General features: G+C 41.5%; 1 protein-coding gene and 1 long non-coding RNA gene across 6 annotated transcripts in view; both read right to left on the bottom strand.

Annotated features, from left to right (window-relative positions):
• GBF1 (golgi brefeldin A resistant guanine nucleotide exchange factor 1) overlaps window positions 1-16826 on the bottom strand; it is a 211371-nt gene that overhangs the window by 148049 nt on the left and 46496 nt on the right. The gene's annotated exons all lie outside the window — the stretch shown is intronic.
• Window positions 3228-5859, bottom strand: LOC128469099 (uncharacterized). The gene is made up of 2 exons (XR_008345914.1): window positions 5638-5859; window positions 3228-3454 (listed from the first exon to the last, which is right to left on the bottom strand). It is a non-coding gene; the product is annotated as an uncharacterized LOC128469099 (long non-coding RNA).

Genomic DNA, 16826 nt, shown 5'->3' with positions numbered 1-16826 from the left:
AACTCCTCTCTTTCTTTGATGTACCAATGAAGCATGTTCTATCACTGGATATTTCTTAAAAGAGAGGTTCTGTGCAAAGTCCAGGGGGTTTCCTGAATAATTCCTACCTCTAGCTAGGAAATTGATCAACATCATTCTTTTTTGGGGGAAATTCATACCCGGAACATTTAAAGAGATTACTTGAGACCATTTACTTAAATATCAGAGACTCTCTCATCTATATTCCTATCGTTAACACAAAGAAAGCACAGGGCCCCACATCGGATTACAAAATTGCGGTACCATATACCACAACATTAAATAAATAATGATATACTTCCCCCTAGCATAATTGTGAAAGATCATCATTCCCATTAATCCTAACACAATTATAAAGAAGTGGTTGAAGTGATGCCAGAAAAAAAGTGTAATGAATTTAATTATATTGAATAATATTGAACTAAAAATTGTAATCCGTGCTTAATGGAATAATCCGTGAATTAATGGAATATGTTTATACAGAATTCAATAAATTAATATCAGTCAGTTGTACTTATATATTTTGAATAAAGTGTACTTGAGTCCTATAAGTACCAATGAGTGATCTAGTCTTTATCGAGTTAATAATAAATAATAAAAAAAAATGGTTAGTGAGTGAAAGAAAAAAAGAAAATATATATAATATATAGTGATATATTAAAATGTGAATATATGTGCGCGCAAAATTGTTCTGGTATCATATGTAAATACATACTCAATTTCCTTAAATACTAAAAAGTTATCTAATACAGGGCTTGACAAATTTGTTGTGAATCTAGGCGCCAGCTAAAAAAGTTAGAAGCCAGGATTTTTTATTTTTTTTTAAACTAACAGTTGGTCAGGAGTGATCTGATCATCATCAGCCCACTTACTAAACTCACAGCATTTGACCTGGAAGCACCCTGGACTTTCAGGTCAGTACTGGTTTTTTTTTTCTGATAATTGTTTTAACGCTTTCAATGCTGATGTTACATTGGAGCACAGCATTGACTGATATTTAGTCCCCACAAGCTTGTGAGGACAAATGTTAACCCCTGCAATGCCACGAATGTGTCATACACAATTGTGGAATTGAAGGGGTTAATGCTGCACTGTCGCTCTCATGGAGCGATCAGGCAGCAGGGGAGGGTTGGGGCTGGTCTCCACACTCATGTGAAGACCGAAGAACCCTCTCCCCTGTCCCTGAAGCTGCCTCTGGCAGCTGGGATGCAATTGCTGGTCTATAGACCAGCCATTGCAGGGGGGGAGTCTCTGATGACTGCTGTAGGCTTCCATGCCTACAGGAGTCATGAAAGGGCTTGTGGAGACTCGTTTTTGCTGTTGCTGGTCTGCCAGGCAGACCACCAGCAGCAGAGCCCCTTACAAAATGGGAATTAACCCCTAAAATGCCGCGATCACGGCATTGAAGGGGTTAACGCTACACTGTCGCTCTCAGGGAGCGATCAGGCAGCAGGGGAGGGTTGGGGCTGGTCTCCACACTCATGTGGAGACCGAAGAACCCTCTCCCCTGTCCCTGAAGCTGCCTCTGGCAGCTGGGACGCAATTGCTAGTCTATAGACCAGCCATTGCAGGGAGGAGTCTCTCTGATCACTCCTGTAGCCTTCCATGCCTACAGGAGTCATGAAAGGGCTTGTGGGGGCTCGTTTTTGCTGTTGCTGGCCTGCCTGGGCTTCCAGGCAGACCACCAGCAGCAGAGACCCGTACAAAATGGGAATTAACCCCTAAAATGCAGCGATCGCAGCATTGAAGGGGTTAACGCTGCACTTTCGCTCTCATGGAGCGATCAGACAGCAGGGGGGTGTTGTGTCAGGTCCCCACACTCAACCCCCTTCCTGAAGCTGCCTGTGGCAGCCTACAGAATCACTCCGTGGGAGTCATCCCAGGCTCGGGGGCGGGCTCTGAGTGGCTGTGCTGTCTGCCCAGACTCCTGCAGCAGCAGCGCCCCCGCGATCACAGGCTGACAAACACCTAGGCGCCAGGACAAAATTCTGAATCGCCATGGCGACCTGGCGCCTGGGATTTGTCGAGCCCTGATCTAATATATATCAAATAGATAATTATAATCATACAATTAGTGATTAAGAAGAAAATTAGTGAGGGGAAAACAAATCCACAGCCAACATAGTTTTACCTATTAGATAAATTATATCAGACTTTTATCTAATATTATAAAATAATTCAGATATGATAATAAACACTGTTTAAACGTGAACATAAAATGCGTACCTAGTTTATTATGCTATTACTTTATTTCAGTCAAATTTTAATATGCAATAAGTGTAATGTGTTTTAAAATTCTATACTTTCTATTAGGCTAATGGTCTGATAAGCTGCAGAAAAAAAAGCCAATCAACATACTGCCTCGATTCTCGGGCCCTAATACAATCAATTTCAAAAACATTTTAGAGTTTAGTATAGGAGGTAATAGAATCAAAATTATTTTTCCCAGCCAATCTAATGCTTCCTTGGGCTTTGCAAATGCAATAGTCATATTATTGCTCCAAATATACAGTTTCAGCAGATATCACCACCCCACCAATATTTTGTTTCTCTCTCTCAGATTATCTAATACTGGTTTGAAGGATCTTCTTCCTTGTCGAGTATTATAGGATAAAAGTCTGGGGGGAAAAAAAGCAACTTTGAAAGTACTTTATTCTCAGATTTAAAATATCTTTCAGCACTCAATCTTATTCTTTATTCCATATGATTCTATCAATTGCTGTTGTAGCCCCATACTATTAAATAGGTTCAATAAGAATTCCGTCACTTTCTCTTAAGTAACACTTTCATCAATACCTCTTATTCTAATATTTTTTTCTTCTGGACCTATTTTCATTATTTTTTTGTTCCACATTTTCTATCTGTTGCTGTGTTATCGCCTTTACTGAGCGAAATTCAGACAGTTCTGTCTGAAATGCCTCCATCTTTTCTTCCATTGTAGAAACTCTCTCTCACTTTATTAATATCTGCCTTTATTTCCCCAGGAAGGTGGACAATTCTTCCCTTATCAGTTCATTTGGAAACTCAAAGCTTTTTGTAAGTGAGTTCTAGGAATTTCGGATTCAAATAGCCTGAACTATCCATACGATATATAGGAGTTGCTGTTACCTCCAATAATTTCTGAGGTTGAGGAGAGAATAAGGTGTCAATTTTTCTCTCCTTTTTGGAAGCCAATTCTATTTTTTTCCTTTTATCTTTTTCCATCCCTCTTTCTTTCCTATAAGGCCGTTTATGCTCTACTTCCTCTTTAATTTGGCATTTTCAATTAAAGGTGTATCCCTATATTCCTTAATAATTCAGTTTAGGGGTCCAATTACCGTGCGGGAAGAGCAGTCAAATCAAATGATTCAGCATATATATATAGAGTGAGAGTATTTCATACAAAGTTTAAAGAGTGCATAAGAGTAAGATCATAAAACGGCATATCCTGTATCAACTTTAGGCATATAGCCAGGGGCGTACCTAGAGTATTTCATACCCGTATGTGTATTTCGATCCTGTATGTGGCACCCCCCCACACACACACACTTTAAAACTACCTGGCCGAAACTGAATATGACCCCCCCACACACACCATAAAAACACTTTTATTTAAAGTAAGTAACACACCAAAATAGGACAAAACAATTAAATAATATATATATATATATATATATATATATATATATATATATATATATATATATATAATTGTTAACAGCAATCAAATTCCTATCATGCCCAGGCATACCCAGATTCCAGGAGGCACTCGCAGACTTGGCATGATAGGAGTAGGATTGCCCTATCTACCCCTTCTTGCTCCCTTCTGCCCTATCTACCCCTTGCCACTCCCTATCTACCCCTCCTAACTATCTACCCTCTCCCTCTTTGAAGTTCACTTACCTTTCAGGAGTCCTGCGGTGGGGGTGCAAGGCCTCTGTCTCCCAGCTCTGCCACTGTATGGAACAGTATAGAGTGATGGGAGTTATGATGTACTTTAGAAAATAATTATATAATGAAAAATACATTGGAAATGGTACAGCATAACACCCATCACTCTCACACACTTACCAATCCACACATACCAATCCACACGCATACCAATCCACACATACCTACCAATCCAAACATATACTAATCCACACACACATACCAATCCACACACACACACACCAATCCACACACACACACACCAATCCACACACACACACCAATCCACACACATACACCAATCCACACACACATTCCAATCCACACACACACACCAATCCACACACACATTCCAATCCACACACACATTCCAATCCACACACATACCAATCCACATACACACACCAATCCACACACACACACACCAATCCACACACACACACACCAATCCACACACATACACCAATCCACACACATACACCAATCCACACACACATACCAATCCACACACACATACCAATCCACACACATACACCAATCCACACACATACACCAATCCACACACATACACCAATCCACACACATATACACCAATCCACACACATACCAATCCACATATACTAATCCACACACATATACTAATCCACACATATACTAATCCACACACATACCAATCCACACACATACACCAATCCACACACATACACCAATCCACACATATACTAATCCACACACATACCAATCCACACACATACCCCAATCCACACACATACCAATCCACACACACACACCAATCCACACACATACCAATCCACATACCAATCCACACATATACCAATCCACACATATACTAATCCACACACATACCAATCCACACACATACACCAATCCACACACACATACACCAATCCACACACATACACCAATCCACACACATACACACCAATCCACACACACATACACCAATCCACACACACATACACCAATCCACACACACATACACCAATCCACACACATACCAATCCACACACATACACCAATCCACACACACACACACCAATCCACACACACATACCAATCCACACACACATACCAATCCACACACATATACTAATCCACACACATACACCAATCCACACACATACACCAATCCACACACACACACACCAATCCACACACACATACACCAATCCACACACACATACACCAATCCACACACACATACACCAATCCACACACATACACCAATCCACACACATACACCAATCCACTCTCACTGTATGCTTTCCTACCTTTCCCCTTTTCTCCTTACAGCTCCTTTTCCTGCTCTTCGCTCCTCTTCTTCTTCAGTTCTTCTGTCTTCTTCTGGGTCAGAGGGCACGGACAGCGGTGGGCGCGGCTTCAGTGTTGTGCGCCGGGATCTGACAACAAACCCCGGCGCACAACAGCTGTTGCCGCGCCGATCGCAAGGGAGCGGTATCGGAGGTCTTTAACAGACCTCTGGCTCCCTTGAGTGATGTTAAGCCGGGTTCAAGGGAGATCCTTGAACCGGTCTGTTAAAGACCTCCGATACCGCTCCCTTGCGAGCCTGCTCCTCCAGCGGCGGACATTACTGTCCGTCTCTGGAGGGGTGCCGGGTGCCGGCAAGTTGGCACCCCCCTGATGAGCGGCACCCGGTGCGGACCGCCCCCCCCGCCCCCCGCTAGGTACGCTACTGCATATAGCCACGATAACTTTGAGGGGGGGAGCAGGAGATTATGGTACGGTCTTGGCTGTAAGGATTTCAGTCATTTCTTAAATAGGTATTTCTTCAGAAGACTCCTAAGAGATAGCCAAATCTATATAGTAGTAGTTTAAAATATCAAAAACAGCCCTCTAAAAACTTTCAGCGTATGTAAGTCACCAGAGGTCCAAAGAGCTATGTTATTAATCCAGCTTAATTTCTATATTTCAATTGCTCATAATTCATATTACTTATCTCCCCAACGTCTTCAATACACTCTGGGTATAGATGACAATTTTTATGCTCCACACAGACTCGGCCTTGGGTTTCCTTCTCCCGATCTCCACGGCAACGCCCCCCCCCCCCCCACTTTAGGATACGCACGTCTGTAGGCCTACAGATAGAGTGGTGAACCTCTAGCTCCGGCAATCATGCCTCTCCAGCCCAGCAATTGGTCCGACCATCACCATCAGCAGATCCGTGGTTGCTGCCCCATTGCCAGCCTCTCTGGCTTGTTTTGCCGGATCGACCCGCTCATTAAAATGCCGTCGACGGCACTCAGTGTCCTATGTCATCCCCACCCCCCACACCCGTCATAATAACAATAATCTGTCTAAAAATTAGGTGAATACAGCCTCCACATTACACTGTGTCATGATTTATTCAACAAGAATAAAGCCGAAATGGAGAAGCCATGTGTGAAATACTATAAACACCTTTACTACTTCCATAGAAATTAAGATGCTAAGTTTATTTTATTTATTTTATAAAAGCCATAATTTTAGCAGTTTGCTGGTCTGGAGAACTCAGGTATGTGTTAACACAATGCCATCTTAGAAAGCAATTGTTGCTGTCCACCAGTCTGGGAAGGGTTATAAGGCCATTTTCAAACAATTTAAAGTCAGTCATTTAAAAGTGAGAATGCAAGGGGAAAAAAAAAAAACCGGCAGCACGGTTTAAGTTTGTAAAGTTGCATCTGAACAAACCACAAGACTTATGGGACAATGTCCTTTGGAGAGACAAGACTAACGTTGAGATGTTTGGCCATAATGCACAGCACTAGAAACCAAATAACATATCAGCACAACACCCTAATACCAACTGTCAAGCACGGTGGTGTAGGGGTGATGATGACCTTGCAGTCATTGAGTCAACCATGAACTCCTCTGTATACCAAAGTAGTCTAGAATCAAATGCAAAGCCATCTGTCTGACAGCTAAAGATTGGGTCATGATTGGATTGGTGGCTACTCCAAGAATGGCACAGGACTCTCAAGGATGGAACGGCCAGTAAAGAAGTGATGATCAGGATGATTTCCGACAAATATTACAAAGGATATTGTGAAAAACTTTATTAATGTTTTGCAGTCAAACCCAGTATTTCACCAGGTATGAAATGTAACAGAATTTAAACTGAAAAACATTAGATATATATATATATATATATATATATATATATATGAGAATCCAATAAACCACGAAGTGATCTGCCCAAAATCAATAAAGAAATTAGACAATCATAAAGATATGTATTTGTCCCCAATGAAAATAATTACTGCTTGACAAAATAAAAAACCCAGACTCCTGGAGTTTGTATATTCATCTTATTTGTAAACGATTTACAGGACAAGCTTCGCAGCCTACATGTATTTTAAGGCACATGGTGAAATACAACAAAAAAAGATCAACCCTTTTATCCTGTCTCCTCATACCGATTCAAAGTAGTTTTGAGTTTTGTGGTGCGGTCCAGCATAGAGCAACAAGATCATATCAAGGTCAAGTTACGCCACATAACCCAGAAGTGAAACCGATGTTGTTCGCACAGTGTTAATACTCCAATTAACATTTAGAGAATAAACACCACGGTTGTGTACCTTTAGTAGAAAGAGATCTTGTGCAAAGTTGTGGAAAGTTCCAGGCACAGATTATGGTTCTACACAAAATAAACACAATTCTAAGAAGTTTTTACATAGGGGCCATGCAGCGATGAAAGGAACCGACAACATCCCCACCACACAAACACCATTAAGGTCCAGATGATTAATATCAAACCTGATATGCGATGTATTCTTAGTGCTCCTACTTGCTATGGAACAAAACAGAATGAATATCCTTAGTACTGAGATTTCTAATATGGCTATTTGGGCAGGTAACAGAACAGTAGAAATAATAGATATTTTTCTCTCTGAAAACATACTTGGGTCACCAATTAAGAATGTTGTTGATTATTAAAGCTTTCAATGTATGCCATACAAACTGACCTCAAAAATCTCCGTAGAAGCCTAGTTTACTCAGGAATTTGCTCAATCCAAGATGGTCTAATGTGCAGTTCTTTAATCCCCTACAGACCAGGCTGTTTTTTGTTTTACTTTTTGTACCCTTCGTGACCAAGGTTGTTTTAACACCTTTGCAGAATTTTTCACCTCTTTTATTTTGTGAACCCACACAATTTATATATACCGCATTTGCTCGATTATAAGACGACCCTGATTATAAGACGACCTCCCAAAATCTGATTATTAACTTAGGAAAAAAAGAAAAAGCCTGAATATAAGACGACCATAAAGGAAAAAAGTTTTACCAGTAAATGTTAATTCATGTAAACTATTTTTTTTTAATAAAAGCCATGATTGAGAAAAATATTTTTTTGGTTTTTATTTCCTTGTATTTTCCAACCTGTCTCCCAGTTACGCACATCTGCCCCCAGGCTTGCCACACCAATATGGCACTGTGGCCCATGATATGCCTTTTAACCCTCTATATGCCACTGTGCCCCATGGTATGCCTTTTGACCCCCTATGTGCCACTCTGCCTCCAGAAATGCCTTATACCCCTATATCCCATTCTGGCATTTAGGGGGTTAAAATGCATATTATGGGGCAGAGTGGCATATAGGGAGGTATAAGCCATTCCAGGAGGCAGAGTGGCATTAAGGGAGTTAAAAGGCATTGTATAGAGCACTCTGCCTCCAGAAATGCCTTATACCCTATATGCCACTCTGCCATTTAGGGGGTTAAAAGGCATATTATGGGGCAGAGTGGCATATAGGGAGGTATAAGGCATTTCAGGAGGCAGAGTGCTCTATTAAATGCCCCCTTAACGCCACTCTGCCTCCTGAAATGCCTTATACCTCCCTATATGCCACTCTGCCCCATAATATGCCTTTTAACCCCCTAAGTGCCAGAGAGGCATATAGGGGTATAAGGCATTCCAGAAATGCCCTATGCCCCCATTTAACACACACACACTTACCGGTGCTTCTTATTTCCGGCTGTATTGCCGGGTCAGCGGGTTGACGTCTCCTTCTGCTGCAGCCGGAAGGAGGTGGAGTTGGCAGCGGGGGTTTGTCTGCGTCCGTCGCGCATACCTTCCCCGGCTATCAGAGATCAGAGTTCCCCGCAGAGTTCCCCGCACCGGGAACTCTGATCTCTGACAGTCGGGGAAGGTCTACGCGACGGAAGCAGACAACCCCCGCTGCTAGCCACACCTCCTTCCGGCTGCAGCGGACGTTGTCTACGCGGATCGCGTAGACGTCAACCCGCTGCCCCGGCAATACAGCAGGAAGCACCGGTAAGCGTGTGTGTGGGGGGGTGTTAAATGGGGGGGGGAGACAGGAGGATCCGGGTCCCCTGCAGCGGTGCGGGGGATCTGGATCTTAGTCTCATAATCAGACCTCTATTTGAGGTCTGATTAGAAGACGACCCCGATTAGAAGACGAGGGGTGTTTTTCAGAGCATTTGCTCTGAAAAAAAACCTTGTCTTATAATCGAGCAAATACGGTATTTACTGCACAGGAACTCAAACAATACTAATACGTGACTATTCCAGCAGCTTTTGGCATGTGCAGGATAAGTATTGCATACCAGCTTAGTCTTGTTGTCATAATATTGTAGTCTGATACATGACAGAAAGTTCAAACAAGTAATGTGTTTTGCACTGTTAAAAGAAAGCATGTGACAGAAGGTGCTGAGGTGAAATTTTTTAACATAATACTTACAGAAATATTACACGAAACGCCAAAATATCAAAGCAAAATAGTAATAACCAAGAAAAATTACACCGTTTTTCTTGTTAAATCAGGCTAGTCTACAAATGTATTACAGAAGGGTAAGCATCCTGATCCACCAGTTAAAAAAAAAATTATTATTGAAATCAAAAGTTAGCAATGAAAATCCATTGCTGACACTACTGTCTTTGAATCGGTTTTGAAATTTGGAAACTATGCTGGTTGAGAGGCTAAGTGTACAGTAATACTTGTTGCAGCAAGGAAAGTAGCAGTAGCCATTGTAAAGTGAAACAATAGTATAGGTAGCCATAGGTTATAACAGGAGTTGTACTTTTGCAATAACTCGAGGTTACCTGGTGACTACCACAGTTTCCATCCTTTCATGTTGTATCTAGTCTCCCATGACAGTTAATGTAGATATAGTATGTCAATTACAACACTGTCCAAAAAAAGTGTATGTATGTATGTATGGATGTATGTATGGATGTATGTATGTATGAAAAGGGAAAAGATACCTCCAAATCATTTGTAATTCCATTTATTCCAATCTTTCAAATTCAGATTCTTTATTTACAATTCACTTTCTAGACTGTTTATAAAGATTGGAACTTCAATTTCATTCAATTTAACTACACATGTAGGATAAACTTGACCTCTCTTCTATTTGAAACTTGAAAGCAACATAATACAAAACAAAAAATGCTGTTTTCTCACCTGCTGTATTCCTCCACACAGCTCTAAAAATACTTAGATGAATATCTTGTAACAAGAAAAGCTAAACATATCTATGAATCAACAGCAAGAAATATACATTGTATATCATTCCAGTCTGTAACCAAAAAGTATTTCTCTGTGGTTTACTTAACGCTTGAATTCATGTTAAATTGTATGAGAATGGTATGAGATAAAATCTATCACTACTTAGGAGATTCAATTTAAAAAAAAAAAAAAATCCTACTGAAGGAGAATGTTTTTTTATAATAGCAATCAACTACTACTGACATGCACAATGACATCACATGTTTACATTTAACCCAAGGGTGTCAGAATATTATAATGGCAGTTTAAAAAAAAAAAGACACAAAATTCATCTTGACAACAGAAGAGTCTTCTTGAGAGACTGGAGTGATATAGCAGCACAATCAGTGGAAGTCAGGAAACTTACCAGTACTGCCAATAAAAAAATTGTATAGATATACGGTGCTTTGTTAATTCGTATTCACTTTAGTCTCTATTGCTACATCTTAAGTCATGCTCAAGTAACTAGCTGGGGAAAAAAACCTACTGACAAGCTGTGTAAAACAGCTTGTCAGTAGGTTTTTTCCCCAGCTAGTTACTAGCTAGGTCCTTTTCAGGCTCTTAAGAATATGAAGCAACCCCCTAAACACAGATGTTTTCATGGACCTTGCTTTATGTACAGATGCACTCATGCTGGAAAGGGGTTTTTCCCAAACTGGTGCCACAAAGTTGGAGGCATACAATTGTCTAGAATGTCTTTGTACGCTGAAGCAGTAATAATACCCAACACTGGAACTAAGGGGCCTAGCCCAAACCCAGAATAACAGCCCCAGACCATTAAACCATTCATGATAGAGGATGACTATGGCTTGTCCTGACCATCCTGCTTGTGCACCCTTAAAGTTTGTCCCCAATTTTGGAGGATCATCACAAAGTAACATGATCAGAGGAGAAAGTAAGGAGACATTTAGAGAGACAGAGAGTGAGTGAGTGTGAGAGAGCAAGTGAAAGTATATGTCGGCGTCTGACACAAGTTCATCCAAAAATAATGGTCAGGTGTCAGGACATGGGTAAGCAGGTCGGGTAGGAGCCCAGTTGCTGGGGATACTAGGGAGTCTGTCTGTACCCCTTGATGCATCTCAGTATGTAGGTACGTACAGAGACACACAACAGATGGAATACCAACACTGGAAACAGACTATAAGGGAGCTGTAGAGAGGAGACAGGGCTTGGAAGCCCAGAGGCAGATCGGACGGCAGGAAGCCCAGAGGCGGGGCGCACGGCAGGAACAATTCAGGACCAGGTACAGAGCCACAGCAATAGGCTGTTCGAATTGCAATGAAAAGGCCCCGAATGCAGGAGTCAGCAGCTACTTAAGGAGTAGGGTTACACCCAGGTAACCAGATCCAGCTGGTCAGCTCGTTAGCCTACACAGTACTGTGTACAGACAGGCAGCCTCTGGAGGCTGCCGCCGATATGACACCCATTCTGGGTGGAATCCTGACATCAGGAAACAATTCAATGTCCACAAATGTGTGGGCCAAAATGAACCAAAAAACTTTACTACATTTAGGCGTGTTTGCATAGATTTTTAGAAACGTTGTTTTATAATGTTTAAGCTTCTGTAGAGAATTCCTGTTATGTGTGACACAAGTGGAGGATCAAGATTACAATACACTAGACCAGGGCTTGACAAATTTGTTGTGAATCTAGGCGCCAGGTAAAAAAGTTAGGAGCCAGGATTTTTTTAAACTAACAGTTGGTCAGGAGTGATCTGATCATCATCAGCCCACTTACTAAACTCACAGCATATGACCTGGAAGCACCTGGGACTTTCAGGTCAGTGCTGTTTTTTTTTTTATTATTATTAGTATTATTTTTAACCCTTTCAATGCTGATGTTCCATTGGAGCACAGCATTGACTGATGTTTAGTCCCCACAAGCTTGTGGGGACAAATGTTAACCCCTGCAATGCCACGAATGTGTCATACACAATTGTGGCATTGAAGGGGTTAACGCTGCACTGTCGCTCTCAGGGAGCGATCAGGCAGCAGGGGGGAGTTGGGGATGGTCTCCACACTCACGTGGAGACCAAAGAACCCTCTCCCCTGTCCCTGAAGCTGCCTATGGCAGCTGGGAAGCAATGGCTGATCTATAGACCAGCCATTGCAGGGGGAGTCTCTGATGACTGCTGTAGGCTTCCATGCCTACAGGAATCATCAAAGGGCTTGTGGGGGCTCGTTTTTGCTGTTGCTGGTCTGCCTGGGCTTCCAGGCAGACCACCAGCAGCAGAGCCCCTTACAAAACGGGAATTAACCCCTAAATGCCGCGATCGCGGCATTGAAGGGGTTAACGCTGCACTGTCGCTCTCATGGAGCGATCAGGCAGCAGGGGGGTGTTGTGTCAGGTCCCCACACTTGTGTGGAGGCCCAATCAACACACAACCTCCTTCCCTGAAGCTGCCTGTGCCAGCTGAAAACGCGATTGCTGGTTTTGCAGCAACCACGTATTCAGCCTACAGGCTCACTCCGTGGGAGTGATCTCAGGCTCGGGGGCGGGCTCAGAGTGGCTGTGCTGTCTGCCCAGACTCCTGGGCAGGCAGCAGCAGCGCCCCCGTGTGGTGACTCAGCCTCTTACATCCACATTTTTTTCTGGATGTAAGAGGCTGACAAAACCTAGGCGCCAGGACAAGATTCTCTGTCGCCATGGCGACCTGGCGACCTGGGATTTGTCGAGCCCTGCACTAGACAATGAGAAACTGAAAAACAAATTGGGAGAATGCCTTTCAAAAACCAATTGGCTTTCCGATTCATTCAATGTGAATAGCTTGTGATGGGAGATATAAGCAATAAATATATCCCAAAGCTTACAGAGCTACAGCGGCTAATTAACGCTCATTCACACTTGAAACACATCTTGAAACAAATGATTAACCGTAAAAGCAATTTGGTGCTTAAACGTTATGAGGATGTAACATACCTAATATTCGGTTTACGAAATTTACCAAACTAAAAACAGATGAAGGCCTTTTACTTGGGCTTTTAACCAACTTAGACTTTTTATTTCCTCAGGGTGTGTCAACATTAACACAGATGATGGCTCTACCAAATCCTTCATATGTATTTCATAAATCACACTAGTTAGGTAAGCAGAATTAGTTTCAAGTCACCTGACTATATTATGAGCAGGTTCATTAAATGGCTTTATATTAAACATGGTTTTCCAACAAAAGCAACAGCAAGCAGTGTGAGAAATTCCCAATAAATGTAAGGAGGTTTCATGGAAGTTCCCATTTTCCACTTGGGTCACGCGTAAGATGATTCTCTACAGAAGCTTAAACATTATAAAACAACGCTTCAAAAAATCTATGCAAACACGCTTAAATGAAGTCTGAAATATAATTTTAAGTTTTACATAGCAGAACAAAAAACGCGCATAAATGATTGAAGATTGCAGTGATGCAGTAAATGGAGGTAAAAGTGTGCTTTGACCACAATTTTAACGGTAGCGTTTATGTTTTGTGGAAAGTCTTATAAGTCAGCAGTTCTTGAACCGAGGTTCCCGCCACCTTGCTGATTTTGTAACCATAGTGTTTAGTTAGTACATTTTAACAACTCAGAAACGTTATTACACAAAACCCATACGTGGGTACATCTAACCCATAACTTTCCACTATAGATGGAAAAGCATTCCCTCCAACAATCTTTACACCAGATTAAACTACTATACTAATGCAGTAAACATATTTTGCCACACGTGACTGATTTTAAATAAAGGTTTCTTCTAAATAAGTCACCGACACATGACATAATATAGCCAGAGTACTATTTTCGTATGTTATTCCATAAACAAGAAATTAATCTGTTTTAGGGTTCCAGTGTGTGTTTGAAAATCAAGCCAGAAAGACAATTTTGAGAACATGAAACTCTGTACAGCCAATGAACTGTTTATGTGCCATTGGTTGTTCAGGAAACTGCCAATCATAAAGTAGAAAATATTTTAATGCAGTATTACAGTTCTAGATTAAACTGGCAGATCAGTTAGTATGTTCAACTTTAAAATGCACAACTCTGGTACCCCTAATAGAAGGGATTTTATAACAGTTGCATTTGGTAGGCAGTAAAATTACCGTATTTGCTCGATAAGACGAGGTTTTTTTCAGAGCAAATGCTCTGAAAAATACCCCTCGTCTTATAATCGGGGTCGTCTTATAATCAGACCTCAAATAGGTCTGACTATGAGACGACTAAGATCCAGATCCCCCGCAGCTGCAGGAGACCTGGATCCTCCTGTCCCCCCGCCCCACTTACTGGTACTTCCGAGTCCCCGGTGTGTAGCTGGGGCAGCGTGTAGATGTCTACGCGATTCGCGTAGACAACTTCCGCTGCAGCAGGAAGGAGGTGTGGCTAGCAGCGGGGGTTGTCTGCGTCCATCGCGCAGACCTTCCCCGACTGTCAGAGATCAGAGTTCCCCGCACCGGTGCCGCGTAAGTGCGTGGGATCTACACGCTGCCCCGGCTATGACAGGGAAGTTAGAAGCACCGGTAAGTTTGGGGGGGGTGCCAGGGGAGTGTTAAATGGGGGGCATAAGGCATTTCTGGAGGCAGAGTGCTCTGTGAAATGCCTTTTAACCCCCTTAATGCCACTCTGCCTCCAGAAATTCCTTTTTAACCCTCTATACGCCACTCTGCCTCCTGAATGCCTTAAACCTCCCTAGATGCCACTCTTCCCCAGAATATGCCTTTTAACCCTCTAAATGCCAAAGTGGCATATAGGGGTATAAGGCATTTCTGGAGGCAGAGTGGCACATAGGGGGTCAAAAGGCATATCATGGGGCACAGTAGCATATAGGGTTAAAAGGCATATCATGGGGCACAGTGGCATATGGGGGGTATAAGGAATTTCTGGGGCAGATGTGCATAACTGGGGGACAGGTTGGAAAATAGAAGGAAATAAAACCAAACTATTTTTCTCAATAATAGCTTTTATTAAAAAAAATAGTTTACATGAATTTACATTTACTGGTAAAACTTTTTTCCTATAGGGTCGTCTTATATTAAGGCTTTTTCTTTTTTTCCTAAATTAATATTCAGATTTGGGGAGTCGTCTTATAATCAGGGTCGTCTTATAATCGAGCAAATACGGTAATACATATGCATTAGAGAAAAAATAATCAGTAATTATGAATATATACAAATCAGAAGAAGCAGTTGACAGAGGTTAATGTTGAGTGTATTTTTAATGCTACTTTAGTTGACTGCATTTGTACTTTGCATATAGTGCAAGCCTTCTGCCGAATTGTCAAGTTCCAGACCACTTAGCATAAATAGTCACTTGCAGGCTTTTGCATACCGTGGCAGAAAACGTCTCAGTGTGGAAAGGGTTGTGTGGATAAAACATTTGGTTCGCTGCTTTGTCCACACTCTGTTCTGCACACACAAGGTCAAGCCAATCCAATCTGACTGCATCAGTGTCATGGAATGCTGAAGTACACATATTTGCCATTCAACACGAAAATGGCTTTTCAAGTTCAATCAACTATAAATGTTGCTTTGTTTTAATTTTCCAGTGAACTTCCTGGAACCTATTATCAGGCTGTCAGGGATGTATATTTAGCAATGGCAACATGGTCTCTTTACAGCTGCACCAGTGCCCATGTCACCTCCAATAAACAGAAAAACAATCCCTGGGTCAGGAATATGCCCCTAAAGTCTTTTTAACCGTGCTTGAAATATTTGGTTTCTACATAGGTGAGCTATACCGAAGGATACATTATTTATTGGTTACCTTTACAGATTTGAACATTGAGAAGAGGATATCTCGTACATAAGTGGTTTATTTTGAAAGAGCAGGACAACAGGATCAACAGTTTGGTTGTTGAGTGATGGACATTCACAGCAGCTTTAGTCTCCTTTAACCCTTGCTAAAGAAAAATAAATTGTCACACTGCAATGGCATTGTTCCGTAGCCCAATGCCAATGTAATTCACTCTGACTCATGTACCACACTTTACTTATGGCTGTGCAGGCAAAACAGAGTTCTGTCAGGAATGACATGGTGAAATGTTAACCTGAAGCTGAGGACTCATGGCTTTCTGTAATTTATTTCTGATCATTTGATAGCATAGATACCAAAGACAAAATCAAAGTGCTCAATGTGTATGCACTGTTCTACTTAGACAAAAAAAATGCATTCTTGAATTTAAAACTTAATTATTTAATATTTGCCATTTTACTTTTTCCCCTGAAGGATTATTTTTAATATAGCACCAACAATTTACACAGTATTTCTTGGAGTACATACATTCAAAGGGTAAGACAAAACCCTTAAATTGACAAAACAATAAATTAGGACCCTGCTCGGAAGATCACAATCTAGAGGATCACAAAAATCATATATTATATGAATCATAGAAAGATTACACAATTAAATAA

This window comes from Spea bombifrons, chromosome 11 (assembly GCF_027358695.1).
Source record: "Spea bombifrons isolate aSpeBom1 chromosome 11, aSpeBom1.2.pri, whole genome shotgun sequence".
Lineage (NCBI taxonomy): Eukaryota > Metazoa > Chordata > Amphibia > Anura > Pelobatidae > Spea > Spea bombifrons.
This window is presented reverse-complemented; position numbering and strand designations above follow the sequence as displayed.